Source organism: Macaca mulatta, chromosome 2 (assembly GCF_049350105.2).
Source record: "Macaca mulatta isolate MMU2019108-1 chromosome 2, T2T-MMU8v2.0, whole genome shotgun sequence".
NCBI classification, from domain to species: Eukaryota; Metazoa; Chordata; class Mammalia; order Primates; family Cercopithecidae; genus Macaca; species Macaca mulatta.
In genome coordinates, this window is record NC_133407.1 from 156,530,831 (window position 1) to 156,557,882 (window position 27,052).

The window sequence follows — 27,052 nt, forward strand, 5'->3', positions numbered from 1 at the left end:
CAATAGATCTCTTTCCTTTTATTTGTGCCTGTGTAAAATGGGATTATGCTTTTTACCATAGCAAGAGATCTCCTTAATACAAGAGGAGTGACGAGCAATGGGCTGAGAGGATGGCAGGAGCTAGGTCATGTGCAGAGAGATTGGCTCTTGTGGCAAAAGCATTTGGCTCAGCCGAGACAGTTGTGGTGGAGGTACCCAGTGGTGAGTGGTGGAGGCAGTGGGTTTCTGTCAGGACATCGTTTTGGAGGGAATGGAATGTCTCCTCCCTTTTGTCTATGTTGCTCACCTTCACAGAAACTCAAGAAGCTTTCTAAACTCTGCAGTATACTGTGTTTTGCCCTTAACCAGTTGTGGTCTGCAACTCTGGCTCACACTGAAATTGAATCAAGAAGAGGCAAGGGGAAACATTATGAACAGACCTATTCAAAAAAGGAATTAAAAGGTAGCCTAATAAAAAAAGAAAGAAAGAAAAAAGAAGGCACCAGGTCCAGACAGTTTTATGGGGAAGTTCTACCAAACCTTTAAGGAACAGGTAACTCCTTTGTTGGAAATCCTACTTTGTGTGTTCAACCTTCCCATTTTTATATGTTGTTAATGAATTCAGGTTTACACATGCCTTGCAGGTCAGCATGCTGTGAGCTGAACAAAACAGGCTTATGGATTGGGTTTTGCTTGTGGGAACCTCCAGTTTGCCCCTCCAATGCCCAGAACCCGGGGAATGGTCATCTGAGCATGGGAATACAGCAGTGAGCTAAACAGACAAACCCCTGCAGTTGTGGGAGTGACTGTGGACAGTGCTCCAGCAGGGGAAACAGCCTGTGCAAAGGCCCTGGGGCAGGAGCAGCCTGCCTGTCATGTTCATAGAAGGCGGGAGACCAGGGCTGCTGGAGTGAGTGATTGGGGGTGGGGCAAATGAGTCAGAGAGGAAGGAGGTCCGACCTAAGCATGCCCGGGAGGCCACTGAAGGGCTCCGGCTTTTTCTTTGAGTGATGTAAGGAGAAACAGGATGTGGCTTGTGCTTCAGTTAAGATTTCTCTGGCCACCGCGATGAGAAGAGACTGTGGGGGGACCAGATCAGAGCAGGGCTAATGCTATTGTACAGATGAGGGACTTGGGCCAGGGTGGCACCTGTGGAGGTGTGAGAGGGGCCTCACACATGTACGTTTAAAGGGAGGGCTAGCAGGACTTTTCAGTGGGTTCCAGGTGGGGTTGAGGAAAGAGATGCCCGTGAGCTGTGCTCCTGTCCCCTCAGGTGAGTGCAGAGGCCCCCAGGCATTGGGAAGCTGGCACTGTGTAATGAGAAGTGGCACCTGCCTCTGGGTAGGCTGAGGACGTGCAGTTTGGGAGCAGGGGTCAGGGCAGGGCTCCATGGCTCTCAGTGACCACAGGGTCCAGTGCAGAAGGGGATAGTGTACGTGCCGGGGAGAGATGACTGGTGGGTGGTGGAACTGGGGCTGTTCCTAGCCCCTATCTTGCATCCAACTGCATTTCTAAGCACAGCTTTCTCCCCCACCATGCTGGGAAGTGCAATTTTGCTGCTATTGAAATACAATGTGCCTTCTCTTTCCTCGATCTCTCTGCTTTAATTGTGTAGCCTGGCTCTGCGCCTCAGTGCTGGCCGGCTCGGAGATTCAGAATTTCAGGCTGACACCATAGTAACCACTTAGTTTGATTCAAGATTCCAGTGTCATCCCTGGCTGCGCTTGAATAGTACAGGGAGGGGTAGGAGCAGGGAAGGGGGCAACTGAAGACAGCTCCCTAGAGCAGCAGCAATTATTTCTTCGTTTCCAAGGAAAATGTAAACAGAAGGTCAGCTTTGGCCAGGCTTCTGAATTTTCCTCCCTTTGTGGCGACAGGTTGATTTGGGGAAATTGGGTCTGTTTGTTATTTGGCCTTCTGGGCTTCCCCTCCCCCTCTGCTGGGACAGAGGCAGTGGCAGCTGCAGTGACAGGGATGGGGCCGAGCACTGCAGAGTAATGCACGTCTGATGGGAGATGAGCCTTGAAGCAGCTGCAAATGCAGTCAGAGCCTGCCTGGCATCCTGAACAGCCCTCATCTCGTGCTGGCCCCACCCCAGCCGGCGTGGGCCCCTGGGCTGGGGCCAATGCTAGCTAACGCCCAGGGAGTGGCCTGGAGTTGGCCCTGCTTCCCCCTCCCAGCAGAAGCCATGAAGCTCTACCATCCAGTCCCCCCAGTCCCCCAGCTTGTGCCAGCCTGTCCTGGTGGGATTCTGTAGCCCTTCTCCCAGCAGCTGGGGCATGGAGTTACTTGTGCTGCCTTAGCTCTGGGCCCAGGAAGCCGCAGCATCCCGCAGCCCTCCCACCATACCGCTCTTCTGAGTGGCCCCCTGCCTTGGTTGCCCTGCTTGTTCTCCAGGCCTCCTGTGGGTTCTGCCTCATCAGCTGGCCTGTGCTCCTGGAGCCACCCTGCTGGAGCCTGTTTTTGTGAGCCCCTCTAAACCACTAACGCCACCAAGACTCCCAGTGGCTGTGATTCCTTACCTGTCCAAGCCTCAGTTTTTTCATGTGTGAGATGGAGATAATCATAGTGCCCTGCCGGTGTGTTGAGGTCTCAAGTTCTCATGGCACTCAGAGACGGTGGCTCCCCACAGAGCTACACCTTCACCTCAAGTCCAGCTTCCCCCAGGACTCACTGGAGGTGGCAGGCCTGGTCAGCACCCCGTATTGTGTTACCCAGCTCCCTAGAGCCCCAGCCTAGCAGACATGTGATCAGAGTCCCACGATACAGCCAATGACAGTGTCACCCACGTGGCATATCAGGGACTGGCGGCTTCATGGAGTGCTTCCTTGACTCAGCTCGGCCCCTTCTACATCTTGAGGTCTGTCTCTTGTCACATTGCACTTCCAGGTGGCAATTTCTGAATCAGCGAAGCCTCTTTTGGTTGCAAGCGGCAGTGCTGGGGAGGCCAGGTGAAGTCCTTCAGGCACCGCTGGGTCCAGACCCTCGGTGGTAATGTCATCCTGCGCTCCTCTGATCTAGCGGCCAGCTTCCTTCTGTGGCTCCGAGGAGGGGTGATGCAGCGGTCGGCTGCTCTGGATTTACTTTCTGTCAGTCTAGCAGAAAGAAAACCTCTCTGCCCGGCATTGAATCAGGCAGCCCCAGGGAGGACTCCAAGTGACCCTGGTGGGTCTTTTGCCCACCTGCTTGTTTTACTGAGACCAACTGCAGTCTTCGGGGTGGGCAGTGGTCTACGGATGGCCCATCCTGGTGACAGAGCTCACCAGGGACTGGTGTGTGTGTGTGTGTGTGTGTGTGTGTATGTACGTGAGAGATTTTTTCCCCAGGTGGGGTGTGTGTGTGTGTGTGTGTGTACGTGAGAGAATTTTTTCCCCAGGTGGGGTGTGTGTGTGTATGTGAGAGATTTTTTCCCCAGGTGGGGTGTGTGTGTGTGTGTGTGTGTGTGTGTGTATGTGAGAGATTTTTTCCCCAGGTGGGGTGTGTGTGTGTGTGTGTGTGTGTGTGTGTGTATGTGAGAGATTTTTTTCCCCAGGTGGGGTGTGTGTGTGTGTGTGTGTGTGTGTGTGTATGTGAGAGATTTTTTTCCCCAGGTGGGGGGTGGGTGTGTGTGTGTGTGTGTGTGTGTGTATGTGAGAGATTTTTTTCCCCAGGTGGGGTGTGTGTGTGTGTGTGTGTGTGTGTGTGTGTGTATGTGAGAGATTTTTTCCCCAGGTGGGGTGTGTGTGTGTGTGTGTGTGTGTGTATGTGAGAGATTTTTTTCCCCAGGTGGGGGGTGGGTGTGTGTGTGTGTGTGTGTGTGTGTATGTGAGAGATTTTTTTCCCCAGGTGGGGTGTGTGTGTGTGTGTGTGTGTGTGTGTGTGTATGTGAGAGATTTTTTCCCCAGGTGGGGTGTGTGTGTGTGTGTGTGTGTGTGTGTGTGTATGTGAGAGATTTTTTTCCCCAGGTGGGGTGTGTGTGTGTGTGTGTGTGTGTGTGTGTGTGTATGTGAGAGATTTTTTCCCCAGGTGGGGGGTGTGTGTGTGTGTGTGTGTGTGTGTGTATGTGAGAGATTTTTTTCCCCAGGTGGGGTGTGTGTGTGTGTGTGTGTGTGTGTGTGTGTGTGTGTATGTGAGAGATTTTTTTCCCCAGGTGGGGTGTGTGTGTGTGATTTTTCCCCAGGTGGGGGAGGTGTTGTTGCTGTGGAAGGGAAGGGCAGGAGGTCTGGCCTTCTGTAGGGCTGCTGTTCCTGGCTGCCTGGACCCTCAGGGCCACTCCCTATCCTGGGCCTGAACTCCCTGAAACAAGGAGTGAATGTGCCATTCACATTTTATGGCTGTCTGAAGCTTCCCAGCTTCCTGGGCCAGGAAGCTGCCTCTGGGCTGACCTCACTCCTCACCAACCCCGGGAGCCCAGGCAGGCCCAGCAGACACCAACCATCCCCAAACACGCAGTCCCTCTCCTTCAGCTTCCCCCTGGAGCCGCCTTCTCCTCTCTCCTCTCCCATCCTGCCTTATTTCCTTTGTGCCTTCCACCTGTTTACCGTCAGCACACATTTACTGAGCACCTGCTGAATGCTGGTACTCTGCTATGGGCCCCAGTGAGCTGGCCAGGAGCCAGAGATCTGTGCCTGCCTTCTCAGCATTCACAGTCTGGGGTAGGGGAGAGAGACATGAATCGAAGGACCACACAGTTCTAGGATTCCAAACTCTGGAGAGTTCTAGGAAGAAGGGTGTGGGGGCAGTGTCCACCAGGGCCCTCTGCAGTCAGGGAAGCTCCAGGAGGAAGCAGCACTGTGGCCGAGAGTTAAACAATGAGTTCGCAGAAGGAATAGCATGCACAAAGGTCCTGGGGTGGGAGGGAAGGCATTGTGCATGTGTACAGGCAGAGGGGAGGCAGTGTGTGTGAACAGAGAGAGGGAGGCAGTGTGTGTGAACAGGGAGAGGGAGGCAGTGTGTGTGAACAGGGAGAGGGAGGCAGTGTGTGTGAACAGGGAGAGGGAGGCAGTGTGTGTGAACAGGGAGAGGGAGGCAGTGTGTGTGAACAGGGAGAGGGGAGGCAGTGTGTGTGAACAGGGAGAGGGAGGCTGTGTGAACAGGGAGAGGGGAGGCAGTGTGTGTGAACAGGGAGAGGGGAGGCAGTGTGTGTGAACAGGGAGAGGGGAGGCTGTGTGAACAGGGAGAGGGAGGCAGTATGTGTGAACAGGGAGAGGGAGGCAGTATGTGTGAACAGGGAGAGGGAGGCAGTATGTGTGAACAAGGAGAGGGAGGCAGTATGTGTGAACAGGGAGAGGGAGGCAGTATGTGTGAACAGGGAGAGGGAGGCAGTGTGTGTGAACAGGGAGAGGGAGGCAGTGTGTGTGAACAGGGAGAGGGAGGCAGTGTGTGTGAACAGGGAGAGGGGAGGCTGTGTGAACAGGGAGAGGGAGGCAGTATGTGTGAACAGGGAGAGGGGGCAGTGTGTGTGAACAGGGAGAGGGAGGCAGTGTGTGTGAACAGGGAGAGGGGAGGCTGTGTGAACAGGGAGAGGGAGGCAGTGTGTGTGAACAGGGAGAGGGGAGGCTGTGTGAACAGGGAGAGGGAGACAGTGTGTATGAACAGGGAGAGGGAGGCAGTATGTGTGAACAGGGAGAGGGGAGGCAGTGTGTGTGAACAGGGAGCGGGGCAGTGTGTGTGAACAGGGAGAGGGAGGCAGTGTGTGTGAACAGGGAGAGGGAGCAGTGTGTGTGAACAGGGAGAGGGAGGCAGTGTGTGTGAACAGGGAGCAGGGCAGTGTGTGTGAACAGGGAGAGGGAGGCAGCGTGTGTGAACAGGGAGCGGGGCAGTGTGTGTGAACAGGGAGAGGGAGGCAGTGTGTGTGAACAGGGAGAGGGGAGGCAGTGTGTGTGAACAGGGTGAGGGTGGCAGTGTGTGTGAACAGAGAGAGGGCGGCAGTGTGTGTGAATGGTGAGGGGGGCAGTGTGTGAATGGTGAGGGGGGCAGTGTGTGTGAACAGGGAGAGGGAGGCAGTGTGTGTGAACAGGGAGCAGGGCAGTGTGTGTGAACAGGGAGAGGGAGGCAGTTCATGTGAATGCAGGGAGAGGAAAGGCAGCATATGTGAATAGGGAGAGGAAACGCAGTGTGTGTGAACGCAGGGAGAGGGAAGCAGTGGCCGGTGGGGGCGCAGATTGGGGCGACAAGGCCAAGACCACACCTTTGGCCAGCTACTGCTCCTTCCGGAGTCAGCTGAGGTTTCATCTCTTGTGGTAAGCCCTCCCTGAATGCTTCCTTGAGCCTTTCCTTTGGCCCTTGCGGTCCTTCCATTTCCGTTCTGAACTGCGTTTGGTTGCGCGCTTGTCTGTTTTCATCTCCAGGCTTTGAACGCTTTAAGTGCAGGGCTGTTGGCTGTTATCTCTTTTGAGTCCCCAGCACCCGGTGCAAGTCCGGACTCACAAGAAGCAAGTGAGGGAGTCTGGAAACGGTTGGTTCAAATGGCAGTGGGGTCCTAGAACTCAGTCAGAAAGACACAGAACCAGCCATGGCCCTGCCGGTCCAAGGACATTCACTTCCTCATTGCTGCTAGGGTGGCAGGCTGTTGAGGCCCTAGAATTCTACGTCCAGGCTGGGGACCTCAGCCAGGGTCTCACTAAAGTCCTCAGAAAGATGTAGCTCAAAACATTGCGTGTCATTTTCCTCCACCAGTGTTGAGCTGATGGAGAATGACCAGGAAGCCCTGTGGCTTCTGCGTTTGGGTGAGTCCTGGGGCATGGTGTGATTTCTAATTTCTATTTCCAAAGTGCTGAAGGAGGGGAGCTAATGGGGCTCCTCTAAGGGGAAAAAGCTAGGTTTATTCTCTCTTGATACTATTAGAAAGTTAACCTCCTGGCTATAGGACATTTGGAAAATACTCAAAAATAGAAAGGAAGGAGGGAGTGGGGAAGGAGGGAGAGAAGGAGAGGGATGAAGTGGCAGGAAGAGAGACTTTGAAAGAGGAGGAAAGAGAGAGATGGAGAGAGAGGGAGAGAAAGGGAGGGAGAGAGTGGCAGATGGAGGAGGGGAGAGAGAGGAAGATAAAAGGAGGTGGGGGGAGACAGAGAGAGGGAAGAGGGCACAGAGAGAGAGGCAGAGGGAGAGAGGGAGGGAGTGGAGGAAAGAGAATGGAGGGAGGAAGAGACGAAGAGGAGAAAGAGAGCTCCATTTCCACTGCTTACAGAATATGGTGTGCTCCAGAATGGCTTAAACATTGACTTTAAAATCCAGCTGTCTCCTGCCAGCTTTGGGGCCTGCGGAACTATTCCCCTGTCCCTCTCTGAGTGGCTTCCCTGCCTGTGAAATGGGTGCAGGGACAGTCCTGGGGTGAGAATCCTGTGGCTCAGGAAGGCTGGGGCGCCCTGGCGGTTGGCATTCTGCGCTCCCCATGTTGCTAGAAACACTCTTAAACCATACCTTAATTCTTGTGAAGATTTTGAAACCCACACTAACCATGTTCTACCTGCTGCATAGGTACGGACTGAGGAGCTTCGGGTAAGGTGGGCACCTCCTGCCCCGGGCCTTCCCCAGGCGCCCCAGCCTCGGGCTTCCGGGCCCAGCCTCCCGCCTCCACCTCGCGGAGAAACAGCGGGGCTCCCCGCAGATGGAGAGGGGTGACCGTGTCTCGCAGCACTGACCCGTTTCCTAGGAAACCCAGCCACGGAGAAGGGACTGGTGGGTGCTCCTGGGGTTCGCCGGTGCGGGAGGGGCCTCTGCAAGGCCCCAAGGCTGGCCCGTCCGTCCGCGTCCGCGGTCTGCTGTGCTACAGACCTCGTCGCGGCCCCCTGGGGTCTCAGTTTCAGCACGTGTGTATAGGCCAAGGGTTGGGGGGGCCGCAGGCTCCTGGCTCTGCTGCAGTGGGCACTGCCAGCTGGCCGCCCACCAAGCTCCAGCGGACCCCTCACTCCGGATCTGCATCTTCCCTTAGGGGCTCCTCACACTCAGCCCGTGTCCCTTGGCACAACCTGCCCAGTCAGGGTCCCGGTACCTGCTAGTTGCTGGGCTCTCTCTACTCAGGGGCCTTCCTTGCCCCTCTGGGATGCCCCCTCGAGATTGAGGGGAACCTCATGCCATACTTGGTCAGTTCTGGGGCCACTCCCTGCCCCCACCTTCAGTCATACTGCTCCCAAGAGGTAGAAGATTTCCAAACAATCTCTCAGCTCACCTCGCCCTCTCCATTCTGGGAGCCCTGGCACACAGCACCCTTTTCTGTCTGCTCCTTGGAGTAATGGTAGTAGTAGGTCCCATTTGTCATGCTCCTGGCATGTGCCATGGGCATCCCATTCATCATCTCTGATTTTCGCAGCTACCTGAGGATGCCCTTTGTGCAGATGGTAAAACTGAAGCTCAGAGAGACCAAGACTTCACAGATTTCAGAGACTTGGTGCACATCAATGTGTCTGTTTTTTTGGACTAACTGCACAGATACCAAAATTGGTCCACAAGAAACAGGGCGCAGTGGGGCTGCGGCAGCATGATCCCCAGTCCAGGACCGGCCCTTCCACACCTGGACCTTCAGCTGCTGCTCTGGTCCCTGGAGAGACCACTGTGAGCACCAGCATTGGCTCTGGGAGGAGGAATAAACCCCAGATTGTCAGTGGCATTTACCAAGCTACTGCCTTGAGCCGGTTGCTATTTTTGGTGATCTCTGTGACCAACTTCTGCAGGGAAGGCATTTCAAGTCTCTGTCTGAAGAAATTGTCATGATTTGTATAAACGTGCATTAATGAGCCATATCTTGGCCAAGACACGGGTTTTTCCATAATGTTTAGCTAATTTGCAGGTAGCACCTACAAACTAGGAGCAGAGGCACCGATAGGGTCTGGGTTGGAGTCCTGACCTGCACAGGCTGGGGAACCATCAAAGCCTGCTCCTGCCCTCTTCCCTGGGCACTCACAAGGGCTCGCTGGAGCCAGGGTGCAAGGGCCGGGTCGGAGCCACACTGCCTGGGTTTGAATTCTGACTCTTCCACTTTGGAGCTGTGTGACTGTACACAGATCACTTACCATCTCTGAGCCCCAGCTTTCTTATCTGTTAAATGGGAAAGCAGTAGGATTTACTTCAGAAATAGGGTTGTATGCTTATAGTCCCAGCTACTCTGGAGACTGAGGCAGGAGAATGGTGTGAACCCGGGAGGCGGAGCTTGCAGTGAGCCGAGATCGTGCCACTGCACTCCAGCCTGGGCGACAGAGCAGGACTCCGTCTAAAAAAAAAAAAAAAAAGAAAGAAATAGGGTTGTATGAAGATAGAATGAGTTAATATATGTACAGTATTTACAGCAGTGCCTGGCACTACAGAAGTGTTTATAAAACAAAACCCATAGGCTGGTAGAGATGTGCTGGGCAGACAGGACACCCCAAGTGTGCTGTACCCACAGCCTCCTGCAGACGCTCCTGGGCTTTTTGCTCAAAGTGACTGGGTCCTTCACCTCGTAGTAGCCCTCTGTCCTGCACAGCTGATGACACCCCGGCCCCTGGGATCAGCCCGTGTGTGAGCCCAGGGCTCCTGGAGTCAGACAGCCACCTGGGTGAGTACCCGGTTGGAGGGACAGTGACTCACAGACGCAGAGGGCAAAGGACACTGCTTCCTGCTCTGGGGCCCTGTCCCTGCCCCAGGGGAAGGGGGAATATTGTTGGAATCTCCAGATGTTTATAGCTTTTCACATTGGCTATAATCCTCTTTCCTCGTCTCTGGCCCAGGGATTCTGACATTTTCCCCTAGGGAGTGCTTTTCAGAATCCCCGGGAAGTGGCCTGGAGTGTAGTTAGGAAAAAAAGCACCTCAAGGAATTCTGCTCCATTTCCATGCTATTACTGAGAGCCACAGGCAGAGAAAATATTTGATGTTAGAGAAAAAGCATTAGGGCAAAGACTTTTGATGCAAAAATGGCCTGAAGTCTTAGACCTGGAGAGACTCTGGAGTCAGGATGATACCTGGAGACACCCTCTAGTGGGGTGGGACTCGGCCCCCCAGCAGAGTACCAGGTTCCCAGGCCATGTACCTGCTCCAGCAGAGCTAGGCAGAGCACAGCTTGCTGTCCACCCGGCCCCTGGTCCCAGATCAGATGCCGGTCCAGCAGCTGGATCCTGGCCACAGCTGCTGGACCTGGCAGTGCCCCTTGCTGTTTCTCAGACCAGGGTGGGGTGGTCAGCCCCGAGTGTGGGTGTTCCTCTTGGCTTTCCAGCAGCCCTGCTCTTGGTCTAGCTCCCTTCTCTTTGTTTTATTTTGTCAGTTGCCCTCTACCTTCCTCCAGGACAGGATTGAATCTTACATGGCTCTCCCAGCCACCAGCTGTCTCAGGAGAGCATCTGGAGAGGTCAGCAAGGACCAGAGGGCTCAGGGCTTTGAACGCTGGGAGCTGGGAAGGCCAGACTGTGGGAAGGCCCCTCCTGCCCATGGGCTGCAGGGTGAAGGTGGGGACCTGGTTGTCGCAGGGAGGCCAGGGGCTTGTCTTGGCACGTGATGGCAGCCCTCTCTCCACCTTGGCTGATATGTTACTGGGGGAGTTGACGACGATCATGGAGGGGTCTACATTTCCCACCCCAGGGAACATCTTCAAAATATGAGGGACCCAGCCAATCAGAAAGGTTAGTGGGCCACATTCTTGGTGCCAGACACGAACCTGCTGGTGCCTTATGGAGAAGCCCAAGGGTCCTGGGGTTCAAGAGCAGTCAGGGATCCTCCAGGGGGGTTTGGTGGCAGTCATTTGCCAGTCAGTTTTGAAGTGTTTTAGTATTTTTAACAACTAGTGGAGCTATATTGGTGTGTACCAGCTCTGGTTCCCTGAGTCCTCACCTTGGGGCTGCCTCAGGGGGAGCCCTGCAGTGAGGGAGCCATTTCTGGGGACCTATGGGAAGGAGGATGAGGCCTGCATGAGGCTGAGGCCGAGAGGACTGGGGGAGAATTTGGACTGGGGAGATTTAGAAGGCTAATTACTAATCCAGTGACTAGATGCCTACATCTAGAGAGAGCTCTGGGATGGGTCAGGTGTGCCTGTGCAAGTGTGAGTGCGAGTGTGAGTGTGTGTGTGCCCAGTAGGCTGCTGGGGAGTCTTTCTCCTCATTCATCCTCTAAGCCCTGGCCCTGCTCCTCAGTCCCTGGCACTGCCCTCCCCACCCCCACCTGGGCCCCCCCCAGAGATCAGCCTCTTGACAACCATCAGCTCTGCTGGAGTGGAGGGAATTTATCCGCTTGACTGGATCCTCCTCCCTGCCACGGAGGACCGTGGCACCTTCAATTACACCAGGTGCAAATTCATTTCATCCAGATTCATGGGACTGGGCTGCAGAGGGCTGTTCTCTGGCTTTATTGCAAAATGCATTATTTTCCTTCCTCTCTCAAAAATATTTATCTATGCTAATTTAGCACTGGAGCCAGCTAAGTTCTGCATGGGGAATTGCCCTATTAATTCTGCCGCCTGGAAATACCGCGCTGAGCTGTAGAGATGTTTCTGTTGCCTCTGGCTGGGCAGCCTCCTCCTTCAGATAGGATCCCCCAGGCCAGAAGAGGAGCTGGCTGCCTGATTGGCAGTTTTGAAAGGTGCTGGGAACTTGTGTCTCACACATAAACTCCTTCACAGACTGAACATAAAAAATAACGCTTCACCTTTGGGAGGCTCTGTGGGAAGGGGTCGCCCAGATTTTTCAGGTTGCAGACATTGATTTCATTCTGGTACAGTCTTTACTATTTACCCACTGGGTGACCTTGGACAAATGATGCAACCTTTCTGATCCTCTCTGTGTGCATCTATAAAGTAAAACTGATAACCTTGCAAGGAGGCTATGAGGATTATTCATGGGATACTTTTGAAGCCATAGTTGTATGGCAGGGGAGTCATAAAGGGAGGATGTTAATGTCATTTGTCTCCGGAGCCACATTTCCCATCTAACAGATGAGGAAGCTGCCTACCTGACATCTCAGGTGAGTGTCTCAGGGGCCTCTGAACAGCAAGGCCACCCAAGGAGAGCTCCTGAGGGCTCCCACCACATCAAACATGTGATTTCTGTACTCTACCACCCACCGGCTTTGTAGTCTAGAGCCTGCAGCTCCCGTATCTTTCTTTTTCTTTGCCTAGGAGACTACCATCATCCCAACTGACATCGTCTGTGTCTTCCTGTTCATTTTCCACACAGCTGTGACCCTCTTAAAATATAAGTGGGATTGTGCCATCCCACTGGCAGAACTTTTCGGTGGCTTGCCTAGCTCTTGGGGTGAAAGTCAAGCCCTGGCCTCTCCCACCTTCAGCCAAGTCTCCAGCCCGCCTTTCTGTGCTCACTAGGTTACACCGTGGTTATGGGTTCTCCCTCCTGACTCTTGGCTTTTGCTGTGCTATTTTCTTCGATTTGTCCCAACGTTCGGGTCTAGGTTCCAAAGTCACCTCCCCAGAGAGGGTCCATCTGGCCTCCCTGCTGGCCCCAGAAGTCTCTGCCTCTCATACCACACTGCTTTCTTTCCCGTAGCACACAAGCCTACCTGAGCACTTCTGTTTACCAATTTGTTTGCAGTCTGGGACCTTCCATGTGGGAGACCCCCAGACCCCAGAGGCAGCCTGCTTCACACCCATTTCCCTCTCCACCTTTCTTTCTAACAAGACTCTCGATGGGTTCAAGTTACCCCTCCTGCATGCTCCCAGAAAGTCCTGATGAGTCTAAACCAGCCAAGACAATCCCATTCCTTGTGCTAGAAACTGTGGAAGATGCAAGTCCAGCCACTGAGATGGGAGGCTGCTTCTGAGAAATGTTTGTTTTTTCTTTCTTTTATTAAGGTATCACACAAAATAAAACTCACCTTTTGTACTGTACAGTCTGATGAGTTTTGACAAATGCATACAACCACATAAACACCACTATAATCAAGATATAGAACAAGTTCTTCACCCCCAAAACTACCTGTGTAGACACTGTCTCCCCTGCCCCGGTTCCTGCAACCACTGAGCTGATTTCTGTCTCCACAGTCTTCTGCTTTTTCTGAATGCCTAAGCAGCTTTGTGAGTTTGGTTTCTTTCATTTGGAATTTGTGACTCAGCCATGTTGCTGCATATATGGGTAGTTTATTCCTTTTGATTGCTGAATAGTACGCCATTGGATGAGGTACCAGAGTTTGTTTATTCATTTGCCACTTGAGGGACATTTGAGTTGTCCTAGTTTTTGATGATTATGAATAAAACGTCCATAAACATTTAGATAGAGTTTGTGTGGACATATGTTTTCAGTTAACTTAGGTAAATACCTGGGAATGGAGTTGCTGGGTCATATGGTAGATGTATGCTTAGCTTGATAGGAGACTGCCAAATTGTTTTCCAAAGTGGTAGCCTGTTTTGCATTTCCCCTAGCAGTATGAATATATGGAAGGTTAGCTGCTCAACATCCTCACAGGCACTCCGTACTGTGAGGTTTTTGTTTTTGTGTTTTTTAAACGTTAGCCTTTCCAGTATGTATGTAGACACATATGTCTCATCGTGGTGGCTTGGATTTACATTTCTTTAATGATCCTGAGTGTCTTTTCATGTGCTATTTACCATCTGTGTATCTTTTCTGATGAAGTGTCTGTTTAGATCTTGTGCCCATTTTTAAACAGGGTTATTTGTTTTCTTATCATTGAGTTTTGGGAGTGCTTTTATATTCTGGACATAGGCTCTTTATCAGACATGTGATTTGTACCTATTTTCTTTCGGTCTTTTCATGCTGAACTGTGACTTTCAAAGAGTAGAAACTCTAATTTTCATCAAATCGAATCCATCAGTTTCATCTTTTATGGAATGAATTGATTTTGGCATTTGCTTAACCTAAGGTCACAGAGACTCTCACTTAGGCTTTCTTTGGGAAGTTTTATTGTTTTAGGTTGGCACTTAGTTTTAAGTTCTGTTTTGAGTTAGTTTTTTCATATGGTTTAAGACATGAATTGAAGTTGTTCTCCCCTCCTCCTCCCCCTTCTCCTTGCATGCGGATGTCTAATTGTTCCAGCACCATGTGCTGAAAAGACTATCCTTTCTCCATTGAATTGCCTTTGCACCTTTGTCAAAAATCAATTGGCCATAAATGTGTGGGTCTATTTTTGGAGTCTGTTATGATCCATTGATCTATGTATACATCCTTTCTCCTACACCATGTTTCTTGATGATGGAAGCTTTATAATAAGTCCTGAAATCAAGTAGTATGATTCCTCTTTGCTCTTTTTAAAACAATATTTTAAAAATATTGTTTTAATTATTTTAGTTTCTTTGTTTTCCATTTCAACTTTAGAATCAGATTGTCAGTTTCTATAAAAATCCCAGTGGGATTTAACTGGAATTGCATTGTATGTATAGATTAGTTTGGGGAGACTTGACGTTTTAACAATACCAGATATTTTAATTCAGACACATGATTACCTCTTTCCATTTCTTTAGGTCTGTGATTTCTTTCAAGTGTGTTTTATAGTTTTTAGCATGCAGATTTTGAATATATTTTGTAAGATTTATACCTAAGTATTTTATAATTTCGATGCTATTATAAATGGCACTTTTAAATATCAACTTTGAATTATTTATTTTCAGCATATAAAAATAGAACTAATTTTTGTTTATTGGCCTTGTATCCTATGGTCTTGCTAAGCTCACTCATTAGTTCTAGTAACTCTTTTATAGATTCTTTTGGTTTTTTTTTTACATAAATAATTATGTCATCTGCACCTTTCTTTTTTGAGACAGGGTCTTGCTCTGTCGCCCAGACTGAAGTGCAGTTGTGCAATCATGGCTCACTGCAGCCTCACCCTCCCAGGTTCAAGCAATCCTCCCACCTCAGCCTCCTGAGTACCTGGGACCGCAGGTGCACAGCACCATGCCCAGCTAATTTTTCTATTTTTTTGTAGCCATGTTGCCCCGGATGGTCTTGAACTCCTAGGCTCAAGAAATCCACCCTCCCAGGGATTATGGGCATGAGTGACTATGCCCGGCCATGCATTTTTCTTCAATCTGTATGTCTTTTATTTCTATTTTTTGCTTTATTGTATTAGCTAGAACTGCCACAACAATGTTGAATGGAAGCAGTGAGAGTAGACATCCTTGTCTTGTTCATGACCTTAGAGGAAAGTATTCAGCCTTCCACCATTAAGTGTTGAATTAGCTGGAGTTTCTTCACAGATGCCTTTTATCAGGTCGGGAAGGTTTTTAATCATGCATGGATGTTGAAGATTTTTACTGTTCTTAAAAGGAGTTGGAACGAAGAAACTCTGTTCTCTGGAACATTTTTGTACCTGGTTATGATGCCTGGAACTGTGGCAGCCATTTTGTGACCAGGAAGAGAGCTAGTTTGGGGAGCAAAGCCAACCCATTGATAATGGGAAAGTGGAGAGATGGGAAAAACTGGGCCTTTCAATCATTGGTCCATTGAATTAACCAATCCTGGACACTCCTTTACCACCAGAATTCTTGTCATATAAGAAAATAGGACCAGGTGTGGTGGCTTATTCCTGGCCTCCCAGCACTTTGGGAGGCCGAAGCAGGAGGATTGCTTGAGCCCAGGAGTTTGAGACCAGCCTGGGCAATGTAGTAAGACCCCGTCTATATTTTTAAAAATTAAAAATAAAATAAGACCTTAAATAGCTCTATTATTTAAACTTTGTTGTGCTGAAGTTTCATCCCTTGCAGCTGACAGCTGCTAAACTGATACACACGAACACTCGAAGGTAGGAATTTGTTTTCTCACAGCTGCCCCATGCCTAGGATGGTGCCTGGAATATGGTAGGTGCTTGCTTAACATTTGCTGCAGAAATAAATGGAGGCCAGGGCCTGAGGCATTTGCATTCTGAGAGTCAGTTTTGCTTCAGTCTGGTGGGAAGCCCTGGGGAGAGAGGGAGAATTCTTTAGAATGTGTCATGTGAAGGGACGATGAGTACTCTGAGCTTCGGAAAGGAGACATCAGACACTCAAGCAGGAATGGACTGGGTTTAAAATCAGGTCTCAGTCTTGAAGTATGAAAGTGAAAAAAGAGGGGAAAGAGATGTAGAAAGCACCACAGGAAGACAGGAACTGCTCTGGGAGAGCCTTGTTCAAATTCTCCTTTATCAGTTTGAAAGCCCAATTTCTGCCATGTAAGGAATGATATTTTTTTCCTTTCTGGGAGTAGCAGCCTGGGAGACTTGTTCTTTAGTCACGAGCCCTGTTTCAGAAGATAAACTATACAGATTGCAACAAGGAAAGAGAACATGTAATGCTTGCAAATTTCCTGTGCAAAGTTGCTGTCTGCCTAGAAATTATGCTCACTGGCGGTTTAATGTTTCAGTTAGAGAATACCTCCAATGAGGTAATGCAGCTATGACTGGGCGTCACCTTGCCCATCAGCCCATCCTCCCTGGCCCTGGGGAGTAATAAGTGGGGTCAGAATGCCCCCATCCCACGCTGGCTTGTAGCAGCTGCCTGGAGGTGCCCCAGTGTATGTGGGGGTGTGCAGTCCTTTCTCTGTCACCATCCTCTGCACATCTCCTGTGAGAACAAGTGAATCATGCCACACTGGAATGTTCTGAACTACTCTGATTTATCCTTTTGGTTGGACAGTGTAGGGGTTTAAGCTGGGAACTCAAGGCAGAGTGGGTTCAAATCTCAGCTCTGCCACACTGTCTGCGGGCAAGTCATATTGAAACAGGAGGGTTCCCTGGCCCCTCTTGTAGGATGTGCAACAGGGGTGTGTCTCTCTATTGGGCCACCAGGAGCTCAAACCCTTTATGGCAGGGGATGGGGAGGGGGAGCACGCAGACAAGCAGGTGCATAACCAGGGCAAGGGCTTTTGGGCTTGGGCCCCATGGCTGGCCATCACTGATCTGCTGGTCTGCTGGTCTGTCCTGGAGTTTGGGATTTGGGGTTTATATGGGGGCAAGATAGGGGGCATTGTGGGCCAAAAAGGCAACTTTTGGGGCATGAAAACGGGAAAGTCTGTTCTCATTTATTGACCTGGGAATCCAGGCTTGAGGCTGGGGCCTTTGCCGGGGAACCACCCTCTTCTACCTAGTACTTCTCTGTCTCCTGTTTGTATCAGTATTTATGTTGGGCAAATCATTTACCCTCTCTGTGCCTCTGTTTCCTCATCTGTAGGAAAGGGGGATACCATCAGTGCCCACCCCAGATGGTCAAATGAGGATTAATCTACGTGGTTAGGACCCTGGGGCTTGCTGTTATTCTCCCTAGCAGAGGGTGACAGGGGCCTCAGGTTTTTGCATGGGGAAGAGGAGGTGATTCCAGACAGTGACTGGGAATGATTTCCACAGTGGGGCCAGAGCTCAAGAGGCCCCAGCATCGAAGCCTGGAGGTCAGGGACAGCCGTGGGTGGCACCCCCTTGGTGACCTTGAGGGCTGGTGTTCAGACAAATATGGGACAGAGGGGTGGGGACTCCAAACCATGGGTGAGCCACAGGAGGCTTCGAGGTGGGAATCCCAGGTAAAATGGGGCCTGGGGAGGGAGGGCAAGTGTGGTCTGTGCCCAGAGGTAGCAGGGTGCCAGGGAGGTTAATGAAGTTAGGGAACTGGAAATGCTGTGCAGGGAAGTCGGGTAGGGCCACAGTCATTGGCTTCAGACCTGGCCTTGACATCAGAGGCAGAGGAACAGCCTCACAGGAGGACGAAGTGGGCAGGACTCGCTCTGAGGACGGATCCTTCCACCAGTCCCTGAAATCCCTGATCTCTAGGATTGGGGAGAGGGTTAGGAATACCACTGCCCAGCCATAATGGACAAGGAAAGGGAAGCGAAGGTGAGGAGCCTCCAGCGAGGAACTTAACCCTCTGTGCAGACCAGAGAGACCGGTGAGAGGCTGTCAGGCCTCATCTCTGAAGGGCTGGCTCTAGAATGAGTATCCAGGGAAGGTTTGGGGCTAGGCTGGCTTGGACAAAGTGCTCTCTCCTGGATCTGGGCACCTGGCCATGTGATTGTCCCGGGGAGGGCCACATGCTGGGAGAGGGTAGGGCCAGCTGCAGAGGAGGGGCAGCTGCTGAGATAAGGCCCCTGGGGAAGCCACCCAGCTTATCTCTATGTAGCAGGCAGAGAGAAAGGCCCTCTGGACCAAAATGAGATAGATCTGCCAGAGTTCTAATGATAAAGGGTATCCTATTTCCATGTGTCAGTGTTTCCCATGTATATACTTTCCTCAGAGCTGCTCAGCGTGGTGTGAGGACCTGGAAGGTGGGAAGCCTCTGTCCCTGTAGATGCTCAGCTGGCTCTGGTTGGCTCTGGCTGGGCTTTGTGCACCAGCAGGAAGCTGTTCCTCAAGGGCCCGATGATGTCCCTTTGCAATCTCAGATCCTCTGGATCTTTGACAGTCTCCCTTATTTTGGTGCACTGAGCACGTGGCAAGTTCCCCAGGGCAGTAAGGTTGTCATCTTGAGAGGACAAAATGAACAAGGTCTCCAGAGCACCATGTAGACCTTGCTGTCGTAGCAGAGATCTCTCAGGGACTCACTCCTGTGTTCCAGCTGCCCCCTTTTCCCGAGGACAGTCAGAGCCTTGCTGAACTTCCTCGGAATCTGTGTGGATCTGCCCTGGGTGGCTGGAACAGCCCAAGATAAGACTAGAGAGACGTGCGGGCCCTGCAATGGTCCACCTCTGTGCCCAGGCAGGCCAGGCTAACAGTGGGGATGAGAGTGTGCAGGCCTGGGCAGCTGAGAGAGCCTCGTGCTGGCTTGAGCACCAATCAGCTCTTTGCCCCATTTTACCCTGACAGGAGCCCGCAAAGACAGCATCAAGAGTATGGCTATTGTCTTTCATATAAGAGGATGCCAGGTCCCAGAGTGGGCTGGTAGCCACCTCCTAGTGACGCTGTGGATCTGAGACACATCTTTCACTCCTTCTCCTTTTTGATGGTCATGGCTGGGTTCTTCTTCTTCAACAGTGGGGATGGTCTAGGATCTCTTCTCCCAAACAGAAGTCACCCTAGGTCTTATAAACAGAGGTGATTTGATACAGGGAAACTGGTAATCAAACTGGCTAGTGACTTAAGCAAGCCAGAGATTCACTACTACTGTCCCACAGAGAGAAGGTAGTGTCACCAAAGCCCAGAAACCAGGGCACCTTTCAGAGTCGTGGTGGAGGCTTTTGCATGGGAGCTGGGACCATGGAAGGGGGTTCAGTTTGGCGGAAGCTGGAGTTGTGAAGGAAACAGCACTGCCAGAAGTGCTGCCCAGAATGAATGGGGAGAAACACCTGGTTATCCTCCTCCTCCTGCCCACCAGCCTGTATCAGTGCCTCCCCGTAGACATACTTTCAGGAAGCCAGAGGGCAAGGCAATGCCCTACGGTACAGAGCAGGGCAAGGAATGAGATTTGCAAAAGGCAAATCTCAGAGCAGAGCAAGGAATGAGATTTGCAAAAGGCAAATCTCAGATGTAGTGTCCAACATCCCCATGACCAAGTATAGTCCAGGCCCAGCCTCGGACCAGGGCCGAGCCCAGCTCAGGGGTTCCTATGCGAACTGAGGCCATGTTAGTCTTGTGCTCTGAGCTCTGAGTTACAATACAGGCAGATGAACAGGAAGACAATCTGGGAAGCCCCACTGTGGGGCCAAGAGGGCACCACCCATTTCCATGTATACCTGGACTCCAAGCCTGGCTCCTTCACGCCTTAGCTGGGTGACTCTGACTGTCACAAAGGAGCTCCAGCACCCCCATGAGTGTCAGTTGTTCTCATCTGTTCAACTATGCCCTCATGGGCATATTATGGCGAGGACTAAATGAAACAAGACCCTGTGTGAAATGTCCTAGAACTGCCCTTCTCTTCCTTTGGCCAGGGGTTGCTTAGATCAGCAGCAGTCCTTCCATGCGACTGCAGGCTGGGAGGCCAGCAGGGAATTCGGCTCCAGCAGGCAGGGCTGCCAGCTGCAGGGCCTGCCCTGACCTCAGAGGGGGCAGCCACCACGGGGGGGCCGGGGGACAGGAGGCTACAGCTGCAGGCCCCATCTGTCAGTGGTGGATGTGGGGTGAGGGGAAGGGGATGAGCTGGGGAGGGAGGGAGGGAGACAAAGGAAGGGGAGAGTAAGATAAATGAGCAGGGAGCACCAGAGGGTGGGCTGCCTTCTTCCTGGAAGCCACCCTCCCTTCCTCTGCTCCCTGGTGGAAATGTCACAAGGCCACCTCTTAAAGACATAGAAATGATTTGCAAAAGTGAGCAGAGAGAGGGAGTTGTCCCCAGAAGTGAAGGGACAGTGATACCTGGGACAGGTTGTATGAACAGGCAGTGGTGGACAGTGGGATTTGCTAGGGTGGGGAGGGGAGGCAGGGAGGAGGAGGATAGTGGAACTGGCGGTGGAGGAGGTGGCAGGGGTGGGAGCCTGGAGGTATGGCTCTCACACTAGGCTTTAAGAGGGACTGAGGGGAGTGGAACGTCCCACTGAGCCTGACCCCACCTCTTCCAGGTGAGCTGGCCAGAGAGGTTAAGTGACCCCAACCAAGGGTCACTCAGCTAGTTGGTTCTGGAGTCACTCACTGAGCCTGGCTCTAGAACCCCAAAGACAGGGTGCAGCCACCTTGGTGAAGCCTCAGTGGTCACCTCCTAACAGTCCCAGTCACTGTGTCCCAGGGACGCCCAGGATCAACTCATTAACCAGCTGCCTGCACGGCTTGACCTGGAGGCCGGAGCCTTTGCCTCTCTGCACCCTGACACCCATGGGGGGCGGGGGGTGGTCAGAGAGGGAGCGTGGACCGCTGGCAGTGCATCTCTCCGTTGTCATGGCAACCCGGGCACCGTCTGCACCTGTCACTCATGAGGACTGGAGCTCCTGGGGTGGGGGCGGGGTTTTCGGATGCTTAATCTGCCCAAGCGAGGCTGAGACCCCTGGGCTTGCCCCATCCTGCTCTCTTCCCCCGTGTCTTCAAGACAGTCACGGCCTATTTCCACTCCATCCCTTTCCTGGGCCGCACGCCCTGCCCTGAGTGGATGGGGTGGTGGCCAGGCCCGGGTCTGTAGCAGCTTCTGGCCCCATTTTCTGAGTGACCTCCCTGGGGATGGTCAGCCTCTTGCGTTTAAACGCAAGTCCCTCGCTGCTGGAACTCGTTCATTTAGCCAGAGGAGGGTCTGGTCTGGGTCTCTCCCCACCAGAGTCCCAGCCCTGCACCGGCTGCCTACTGGGCAGCTCCTCAGAGGCCTCAGAGGCTCCAACCTCGCCCTGCATCTGAGCAGTGCTGTGGCCTTCTCTGCAGAGCCTGCTCTCCCCTTCCACACTGTCCTCATGGGCACACCAGTCCCCCGTCCAGGTGCTTGGGCCAGAACCTTGGCCTCCTTTCTCACCCAGGCACTCTGTGTCAGCACATCCTGCTGGCTCTACCTTCAAAACATGTCCTCAATCCAACCATTTCTCACTGCCCCACTGCCACCCACTGTCAGGGCCAACCTCCTGTCCTCCTTGGATGACTGTGACAGCCACTCTGCCCCACCTTCTCCACCCAGTCATGCTCACAAAAGCAGTCAGAGCGGCCCCATTGAAAAGTAAGCAAAGCAAGCATCTCCTCCACTTAAAACCCCACCAGCTGTCACCTTGCAGTGAACAAAGGCCACAGTTTTTAGGATTCTGTGACCTGTACCCCCACCCTCTGAAGGCCAGTCTGCAAAGCTGTGGGGCTTGCTGGCACCCAAACTTTCAGTCCTCACTCCAATGTCACCCTCTCCATCAGGCCCGCTCCCTTCAAACTGCCACACCCCACTGCTCCATTTATCCCAAAGCATTGTACTAATAATCACTCACTCTTCATGAAGACCGCTGCCTCCTGGCTGTCTCCCTACATGGGGCCTTTGTGAGGCTGGGGCTCTGGGCCCACACAGGCAGTTAGTTAGCATGTGCTCCGTGACTGAGCCCCAGCGGGGGTGGTGCATTCATTTGTCCACTCCAGGGCCTGCAGCATCTTGGTTTGAATCACACAATCCAGTGTTTCTGTTAATTTGAAGGTGGAGGCCAACTTTAGCCGAAAATCAAGGTAATTGAAATAAAAACCTAGACATCTAAGCTCTCTGGGAAAAAGGAGGAATCTGTCCACAGTGCCCACTCCCATCTGAATAAGTTGGCTGGGGCTGGGCCGAGGTCTTCCCCTTTAGGTGGGGCCACGGTCCCGCCAGCCCCTGGTGCTCACTACCGACCCTATTACTCATGTTCCTAAGCCTCCAGCCCTCTGGGGCTCTGAGTTTGGCTCTCTGATTACCCCAGTCATCTTCCCCCAACCCCGCAGTGGGTCCCTTCTGCTCTGTGGCAGGGTCTGCCTGGAGCCATGGGGCAGACTTGGTCCACTCCGGCTTGGGGTAGGAGGTGGTTGCTGTGCAGGGGTGATTGGAGGCCCAGAGGGTTCTGCATAATACACACAGGACAGTGGTCAGGCACGGCTCCCAGGGAGGCGGCCTCCAGGGAGAAGTCAGCCTAGGGGAGAGGAGACCATGGAGGAGCTAAGGAAGCCTCTGGGGTATTCTGGAGGTATTAGGTGTGAGAGGAGAAGGTAGGGGCAGGTCAGCCCAACAAAGAGCCGGAAGCCAAATGCCACCGACTGAGCAGCATGGAGGCCCAGCTGCATTCTGCCTCTGTGGGGAGACACTGAAGGCTGCAGCCAGGGACGGGACGTGGTGTGGTCGATACGGAGGTGTGCCTCCCCACTCTCGACATGCCTTGTTGTAGGTGTGCAGTGGAGACCACCTCTAGCCGTCAGCTTCTTCAGGGACAGCTTTGCCTGAGGCCACACCCTCCTGAGGGCTCTAGGGGATAAAGGCCCTACCATTTCCGTCCACTTGGGGCACTGAAGGGTGTGTTCTGTCTGGAGCTCCCCTCTGGGTTGGCTGAGGGTTCTCGATTTTGCATTGCAGACTGACTTCTCCCTCTGCCCAACGTACCCCCACCAACACTTCTTCTCACAAGGGTTGATCCCTAATAAACATCTTTCACCCCAAACTCATGTGGCCGGTGGGCCGAGGCAGGCTGGGGAGGAGGGTACACTGCAAAGTCAGGAGGTAAGCTGGGAAGTTCCTGCACCAGCTTGAGCCGAGAGGAGGAGACCTGAGTCGTGCCATGACTATGGGCATGGAAGACCAGAGAGTTTCAGCAACGATGCATCACATGGGATTCAGCCCGCTGCTACTGAAGTAGGAGTGACCTGAGTGCAGATCTTGCCTCCACAATTTCCTGGTGACTCTGGGAAGCCCCCTGTACCTCTCCGAGCTGCAGCGATCATATCTATAAAATGGCAAGTATAGGGACGATGACTGTCTTGCGGGGTGGTTGTGAGGGTTCAATCGGATAATAGACTCAAGAAGCTCAGGCAGGGCTTGGTATGCAGTTTGCACCCTTTTTGTAAAGGTTGCATTGACAGGTTTGGTATCAACCATAGAACCCCAGAGCCAATCATCAATATAAACATCTGAGCAATGTGAGCCCCTCTCGGCCCTGGTGTGGCCCTGAGAGGGTATTCCCACCGAAAGCAAAATACCTATTGTGGTCTTTTCCTCCACAGATGAGTGGGGTCTTTTGAAGTACTGAGAATTGGTTGGGGACACACATTGCTGTCTTTGTGGAGCCTGAGCGGGTCGGGGATCCAGGGCCAAGGGAAATGTTGCCAGAGGGCTCAGAAGGGTCACCAGAGGCCAATGAGATCCCAGCCCAGCAAGTTCCCAGGTTCTTGATACCATCCAAAAAAGAGTTCAGGGAGGAGTTAGAATGAAGCGAGGGTTTGGGTTTCTAATTTTATGGGTGTGTAATTAGTGGGCAGAATAATCATTAGGTATTCTGGAAAAGGAGGGGATCTCAGGGACCCCCCAGTTACTGCCCCCTTTCTCTCTTATTTGGGTTTGCCTGGAAATCCAAAAAAGACGCAGGCATGTTATGGGCGTGTCAGCGTGACCAGGATTTGGGCCGTTTTCTCTCCCTGATTTTGGGTTTTTGGTTATTCTGTGGTTTCTTTACCCAGTTCTCGTTTTATGTTGTTTGTGTTTCTCCATCCTCCTGTGACCACCCAGTACTACTCCTATCTAAGAAACACTGGCCACGTCTTTCCAGCTCCCAGTTGCCGCTGATGGGCCTAAGGGGTGTGTGTGGGGTATGAGCAGGCTGCAGCTTGGCTCTGGGAAACTGACTTCCGAAGGGTTCCTGGTAGTCATGAGTCCCAGTAGGGGAGTCCCAGCAGGGCATGTGATTGGGCACCTGGACGGCCGTGCCCATTATTAAGCTACTGAAGTCTTTGCACAGAGCAGGGTAAAGAGCCACTGCCTGGAGCTCCTTGAGTGTGGCTCCGTTCCAGATCCTCCCCGGCATTCCATCCCCCTTCCTACTCACCCGAGGTGAGTAGATGAACGCCTGGCCCTGGGCCCCTCTGAGTGGCTGGTGCTCTTGCCAAGATGTCACAACTGTCTGCAGGTTGCCTGCGGGACCATTCCTGTGGCTCATTCCAGGAATGTCCTGCCACGCTCTGTGCTACCGGGGACATGGAGCCGTGGTGGCACACAGCTATGACTCTGTTCTCCTGAACCACGTATCTACTGGGGGAGGAGGAGAGCCCAGAGGAAATCCAGGGCACTGTTTTTAGAAACAATATCGTCACCAGCACTTACTGAGAGGCTTTCCTTGAGCCTAGTGTTGTTCTTAGCACTTCCCCTGTGCTATCAGATTCAAGCTGCCCACACTCAGTGGGGTGGGGGCCGTCATTATTTTACTTATTCTCACTCATGTTCTGGGTGAAGGTCACACAGCTAGTGAGTACGGAGCAGGGACCAAACCCAGGCAGTCTGTTTCCAGAGACCGTGCTCTTGGTGGCAAAGGCCCGGCACAGCAGCGTAGAAAAAGGCCAGGTCTCTTGCCCAGGCATTCCGAGGCCACAGCTGATCTGGCATAGCTCCTGACTCCTGGGAGCTGCCCACTGGGCTTCCCTGGCCCCTCTGGGCCCAACCAGGCATCACAGGGAGCCCCCCCAGGTCCTCCCAGGCTTCTCTTTCTTTCCCCTGCACCCTATCACTGCCTCTTCGGAGATCTTGACAGTAGATGAAGTGACAAGCCTTTGCGCTTAATTAAGACACATTGTCCCACCAATTGGGAAGCAGAAATGGCTGGGCTGTTTTACAAATAGAAACAATTCTTGTTCATTATCCCTTAATTGTGGCAACAAAGGGCTCTGGAAAACATCCATCAGAACACATTCATGAACATTAGCAGAGAGGATTCGGTTTAGGACCACACAAAAGGAACAGCAAATGTTCCAATCAGGAGTTATACAGACAAAGGGAAACAAAGGCCTGAAAGCACAAATACTGAAGAATTAGCCCAATTACACACTGGATGTGGTGGGGAACAAGTTTCCTGGCTTCTGGCCAGCTCTTCTCCTTGCCTCTTTTTACCTTCTTCCTTTTCCCTGGTACCAGATGGATAGGGGAAAGAAAGGAACCTCCCAGACCCTCTGGGAACCCGGCTTTGGTCCCCGGGATGGGGAAGAGATGGGTTAACAGAGAGTCTTGAGGGACCCAAAACTGTAATCTGAATTCCAGATGTGGTCTGCCTGTAATTGTCACCTTCTTCATTTTGGTCACTATACTTCTTGTGATGCAACCTAAGATACTCTGTCCCAGTATGGATTTTAAGGTCAGCTTGTGGTTGGTTGAAGTTGCTGAACTGTTTTTATAATTTTTTTTTCAGGCTAGGTATTCCCCATCCTATATTTACACAATTGCATTTTGGGGTCCAAACAAGTTTATATCCATTCTTGTTTGTCCCAGCCCATTTGTCTGGTCACTCAGTGGAGCTGAGTGGATGTGGCCTCCTGGGACCACTACCCAGAACTATTCTTGGAAGCAAGCCTGCTTGTCTTTCTCCTCCAGGTTCTCTTGGGAGCTAGGTAAAGAGAAGCTTGCATGCATTAAGATAGGAAGAGCTTTTAAAAAATCGTTCCTGATTGGTTAGGAAATGACTGATCCTTGTGTCAGAGTCATTTGAACCAGGGCAACTCCATCTTGAATGGTGCTGGGTAAAATGTGGCTGAGACCTACTGGGCTGCATTCCCAGATGGTTAGTCATTCTAAGTCACAGAATGAGATAGGAGGCTGGCACAAGATATAGGTCATAAAGACCTTGCTGATAAAACAGCTTGAATTAAAGGAGCCGGCTAAAACCCGTCAAAACCACGATGGTGACAAGAGTGACCTCTGGTCGTCCGTCCTCACTGCTACACTCCCACCAGTGCCATGACAGTTTACAAATGCCATGGCAATATCAGGAAGTTACCCTATATGGTCTAAAAAGGGGCGGCATAAATAATCCGCCCCTTGTTTAGCATATAATCAAGAAATAATCGTAAAAGTGGGCAACCAGCCTCCCTTGAGGTTGCTCTGTCAATGGAGTAGCTATTCTTTTATTCCTTTACTTTCCCAGTAAACTTGCTTTCACTTTACTCTCCCTGAATTCTTTCTTGCTCGAAATCCAAGAACCCCCTCTTGGGGTCTGGATCGGGGCCTCTTTCTGGTAATATCTTTCTTGCGACCACTGAAGGGACTATAGTGCGGAAACCCCTGACCCAAAGGCTAACTTTGGGTGAGTGGTGAGGTCTGGTAATATCTTTCTAGTGACCCACAGAAGAGACGACACCGAAGAACAAGCCCCACATCGCCCCCCTCCCACCCCCACAATCTTCTTTTTTTTTTTTTTTTTTGAGTCGGAGTCTCGCGCTGTCACCCAGGCTGGAGTGCAGTGGCCGGATCTCAGCTCACTGCAAGCTCCGCCTCCCGGGTTCACGCCATTCTCCTGCCTCCACCTCCCGAGTAGCTGGGACTACAGGCGTCCGCCACCTCGGCCGGCTAGTTTTTTGTATTTTTTAGTAGAGATGGGGTTTCACCGTGTTAGCCAGGATGGTCTCGATCTCCTGACCTCGTGATCCGCCCGTCTCGGCCTCCCAAAGTGCTGGGATTACAGGCTTGAGCCACCGCGCCCGGCCACCCCCACAATCTTCTGAAGGAAATAGACTGCAGCACTGATTGGCTGACTTTGGGTAAGTGGTGGGCTACCCAGGTAAAGGGTGGGACTGGGTTAGAGATCCAGCTTAGGGGAGTTACAGTCTTGCCTAAGACACAGGGTTAAAGGCTCTTCTTGATAAAAGGGAAGGATGCTTGACCAACCTTGGGTTTG

General features: G+C 52.1%; 1 long non-coding RNA gene across 1 annotated transcript in view; it reads left to right on the top strand.

The window, feature by feature from the left end:
* The first annotated feature begins 6,014 nt into the window (after positions 1-6,014).
* Positions 6,015-27,052, top strand: part of LOC114676404 (uncharacterized) — a 43,921-nt gene continuing 22,883 nt past the window's right edge. Inside the window, exon 1 of the long non-coding RNA XR_003727440.2 lies at positions 6,015-6,200. This is a non-coding gene — a long non-coding RNA (uncharacterized LOC114676404). The remainder of the gene's footprint in view (positions 6,201-27,052) is intronic.